The sequence below is a fragment of the Panulirus ornatus genome, chromosome 58 (genome assembly GCF_036320965.1).
Source record: "Panulirus ornatus isolate Po-2019 chromosome 58, ASM3632096v1, whole genome shotgun sequence".
Classification (NCBI taxonomy): Eukaryota; Metazoa; Arthropoda; class Malacostraca; order Decapoda; family Palinuridae; genus Panulirus; species Panulirus ornatus.
Window position 1 is genome coordinate 33,390,761 of NC_092281.1, and position 5,364 is coordinate 33,396,124.

Genomic DNA, 5,364 nt, shown 5'->3' on the forward strand with positions numbered 1-5,364 from the left:
GGGTTGTTAGGGAGGTGAATGCAAGAGTTTTGGAAAGAGGGGCAAGTATGAAGTCTGTTGTGGATGAGAGAGCTTGGGAAGTGAGTCAGTTGTCGTTCGCTGATGATACAGCGCTGGTGGCTGATTCATGTGAGAAACTGCAGAAGCTGGTGACTGAGTTTGGTAAAGTGCGTGAAAGAAGAAAGTTAAGAGTAAATGTGAATAAGAGCAAGGTTATTAGGTACAGTAGGGTTGAGGGTCAAGTCAATTGGGAGGTAAGTTTGAATGGAGAAAAACTGGAGGAAGTAAAGTGTTTTAGATATCTGGGAGTGGATCTGGCAGCGGATGGAACCATGGAAGCGGAAGTGGATCATAGGGTGGGGGAGGGGGCGAAAATCCTGGGAGCCTTGAAGAATGTATGGAAGTCGAGAACATTATCTCGGAAAGCAAAAATGGGTATGTTTGAAGGAATAGTGGTTCCAACAATGTTGTATGGTTGCGAGGCGTGGGCTATGGATAGAGTTGTGCGCAGGAGAGTGGATGTGCTGGAAATGAGATGTTTGAGGACAATGTGTGGTGTGAGGTGGTTTGATCGAGTAAGTAACGTAAGGGTAAGAGAGATGTGTGGAAATAAAAAGAGCGTGGTTGAGAGAGCAGAAGAGGGTGTTTTGAAATGGTTTGGTCACATGGAGAGAATGAGTGAGGAAAGATTGACCAAGAGGATATATGTGTCGGAGGTGGAGGGAACGAGGAGAAGTGGGAAACCAAATTGGAGGTGGAAAGATGGAGTGAAAACGATTTTGTGTGATCGAGGCATGAACATGCAGGAGGGTGAAAGGAGGGCAAGGAATAGAGTGAATTGGATCGATGTGGTATACCGGGGTTGACGTGCTGTCAGTGGATTGAATCAGGGCATGTGAAGCGTCTGGGGTAAACCATGGAAAGCTGTGTAGGTATGTATATTTGCGTGTGTGGACGTGTACGTATATACATGTGTATGGGGGTGGGTTGGGCCATTTCTTTCGTCTGTCTCCTTGCGCTACCTCGCAAACGCGGGAGACAGCGACAAAGCAAAAAAAAAAAAAAAAATTATATATATATATATATATATATATATATATATATATATATATATATATATATATATATATATATATTGACCTATGAGTCAAAGGGGAAATGAAAGATGATAAGTTCCCAAGTGCACTTTCGTGTAATAATCACATCGTCACATATTACAATCATACAATAAAGATGACAATGTCGGACTGTGAAAGAAAAAATACTTGGAAATAATAGATGATTGAAAGTAGCTAATCAGATATTCATTTGACATAAGTATAGGTTGTCAGTTTACACTTGGTACTTTATGTCTCCTTGTCATCACAAAATGTCCACAAGCCAAATGTGATCATATATTCTTCCTGGGTCTCGCGGGTGAGGCCTCGTCCCCTAGCCACTACACCACAACACTGATTTATGATCTAGTTGCCACTTTCATTGTTCTGGAGAAGGTCGTCATGTATTAGTAATCTAATAAAAGTTATATCAATTCTTATTCCATATGTAATGATATCATAACTAATCACTCCCCTTCCCTGCCACTCGTCAAATAATCCTGAATCATAGTGGTAATATTTCAAACAAAATTGTTTTCAATCTGTATCTGAAATTTGTCTGAGAATGTACCGAGACAACCTCTCTCAGAAAAGACATCTTTGCTTTCACTGCCGCACACTTTAAAAATCCTCCATTATACGTCAGTAGAAGTTGAAATTCTCGCTCGCTCTTTTGGCTTATCACTAGAACAGCATCTCCATGAATAAAGATAAATATCCCTTCACGCCTTTTTGGTATAGCGATGGCCTGAAGTTGGAGGCTAAAACAAGATATTCATAAGCCGCTGCCTGGAATTCATCCCAACGGTTGGTTGGCTGTCTGGACTTTAGGTCTATCAACTGCGTAGGTCATTAAGGTCTATCAAGTGCCAGGATCATTAAGGTCGTCAACGTAAGTTGCATCCACCACCCAAAACAACTTTACCATCTTCTTCAGGTGTTAAAGATAATTCTAAGACCACATACACTATTACTATGCATGTGGCAAATGTACAACGGATGTATTTATATTACTGAAATGATTAGTTAACACTGCCAAAGTAAGTTTTCTGTCATACCAAAATATCAATGATACCATCCGTTTGCTTTACGTTGTGTTATATATTGCAGTAACTTCTGTAATACACGCACAAGTAAATTTCTGTACTTTATAGAAAGATTCAATACCACACAGAAGTCTATCAGAATAACCTAATACCACACAGAAGTCCATCAGAATAGCCTAATACCACACAGAAGTCCATCAGAATAACCTAATACCACACAGAAGTCCATCAGAATAACCTAATACCACACAGAAGTCCATGAGAATAACCTAATACCACACAGAAGTCCATGAGAATAACCTAATACCACACAGAAGTCCATGAGAATAACCTAATACCACACAGAAGTCCATCAGAATAACCTAATACCACAAAGACGTTCATCAGAATAACCTAATACCACACAGAAGTCCATCAGAATAGCCTAATACCACACAGAAGTCCATCAGAATAACCTAATACCACACAGAAGTCCATCAGAATAACCTAATACCACACAGAAGTCCATCAGAATAACCTAATACCACACAGAAGTCTATCAGAATAGCCTAATACCACACAGAAGTCTATCAGAATAGCCTAATACCACACAGAAGTCCATCAGAATAGCCTAATACCACACAGAAGTCCATCAGAATAGCCTAATACCACACAGAAGTCCATCAGAATAAAGGAAAAAGGAATGTGAACAAATAACCAGAAGTAGTATAGGTAAAGTTTCTTTGGAGGAAAATATTGGAACATTATGGCCGTAGTTTGTAATCTTTTATTAACTTTTACATGATACAAAGATTTCATTGCCTCAGAGGTTGTCACCGTAGGCGAGGTAGCACACCACCTCAAAGCCACCCGTACATCTGCCTCTGATCCTGACGGGATGTCGACTAGGTTACTGAAGTCCATCCCCCCAAGGATTCTCGCCAAGACATTCAACCTGTGGATGGCTACGTCCACCCTACCAGAGCCACTGAAAGCCAACCGCACAGTGTTGATACCAAAAGTACCCAATCCCACTGAGCCCAAGGACTATCGGCCAATCACCATCTCATGTGCCATAGTCCGACTGCTGCATAAGATCCTCAGCAGCCGCATTACGCGCCTCATCAAAATCGATGATGCTCAAAATGCATTCGTCCCTATAGACGGATGTCTTGAGAACCTCACGATCTTGGATGCGATCGCCGGTCGTGCGCGGGCACACGCCCACGGTGTGCACCTGGCATTCCTCGACATGGCCAAAGCATTCGATAGTGTTAACCATAGCACTATCGAGCGGGCCATGTCGCGGAAAGGCATTCCAGCCGCTGTCAGGGCATATATTATGTCGTCGTACGACCGGGCCTTCACCCACATTGAAGGAAGCGACGATAATGCGGATAAGGTGAATATGACTCGTGGGGTCAAACAGGGTGATCCCTTATCGCCTATCCTTTTCAACCTTGTGATTGACGAGGGAATCACAAGGGTAAAAGAGACTGGCGTGGGAGTGAAATTGGGTGACCAACGAGTATCAGCATTGGCGTTCGCTGATGATCTGGTCCTGGTAGCACAGACGCCCACTGGCCTCCAGAAGGCAATTGATGTCATGGCTGAGACCCTTGCGGGGGGTGGACTTCAAGTCAACCCGGGAAAGTCGACGGCAAACGCAAGACTTGGTATGTCAACGAACAGAGGACATTCCAAGTCTTAGGCAGCGCTGTCGGTTCCATGAGTGCTGAGGACGAGTACAAGTACCTTGGCATCTTAGTCGGATCTAAGGGGCGGCGGAAGTCCTACGGCGCCCTGCTAGAAGAGGGGCTCCTAAACATCACCAGAGCCCCTCTAAAACCTCAGCAAAGGGTTGCGTTGCTTGTGGGACACTTGGTGCCCAAGCTCAATCATCGACTGGTGCTAGGTGAAGTTTATAAGACGCAGCTAGCACGCATGGACAGGCAGGTGCGGGTGGCAGTCCGCCGCTGGCTCCGCCTAGCCCATGACGTGCCCTGTGCATACTTTCACTCGGCTGCAGGGGATGGGGGCTTGGGTATGCCGGACTTTGTCTCGACCGTCCGTCTTAATAAACAAGCGCGGTTCGAGAAGTTACTCATCTCGACCGACCCGGTGATTCATGCGGCAGTTCGGGAGCCTGCAGTATTGAGCAAACTGCAGCACTGGGCCGGACCCGCGTGCATTGCTGGTCGGCAGGCGGGTAACAAGACCGAACGCCTGCACGCATGGAGGTCCAACCTAGTCAGTACTGTCGACGGAGCGGGTCTCGCTCCATCTGCTGCCGTGCCTCAGGTTAGCAGATGGGTCACCAGCGGGAACCGATTTCTGTCCGGTTCGGACTATGTGAAGGCCGTCCAAGTCAGGATAGGCGCGCTGCCGACCCCAGCCAGGGCGTGCCAGAGGCCGGCCAGAGATCAACGGCCTCTGTGACACCTGTCGCAAACCTGGGACACTGGGGCACATCGCTCAGATGTGCCCTCGTACCCATGGGGGTCGTGTCAGAAGGCACGACAGCATCTGTGCATATTTGGCCGGACTGCTGAGGCAGAGGGGGTACCAAGTGGTCTGTGAGCCTCGCATCCCTATTGCGGGGTCCTTTAGAAAGCCGGACATCGTGGCTTCTAAAGGTACAGAGGCCTGGATAATTGATACCCAGGTCTCTGGAGTCCACCTCGCACTCTCAACTGCACATAGACACAAGTGCAGTTATTACGGCACCCCGGAAGTCCTACAGGGCGTACGGGATCTAACCGGCAAAGACACCGTGCACCTAACATCAGCCACTGTCAACTGGCGAGGTGCATGGTGTCAAGAGAGTGCGAGTGCTCTCATTGGGCTAGGGCTGACACACCGGGACCTGGATTTGTGCAGTGTCAAAGCCCTAACCTGGACGCATTCCCTCTACCGAATGTGGTCCAAGAGCACAGGGTAAATAATCGGGCCTGCCTTGAACATCTGGTGTCGGCCGCCGGGCAGGCTAAAGGTCATCTCCCCTTTGTTGGCTTAGGGTGTGCGGGACTAGGCTGTTCTCCCGTGGCTCCCGGGCAGGTACCAGTTCCTGAGGGCGGGTTGTCGGGCGGGCGGTGGACGCCTTGGCAGGGTTGCCCATTGCTCCCGACCGACAGGCCGTTCTGGAAGGTTGAGCGGTGCTGGGAGGTTTCTGTGCTTCAGGTTCGGTAATGTTCGGTATCAAACCATCGTCTTTCTGCCATCTCTCAACTTATTTCCGCCTT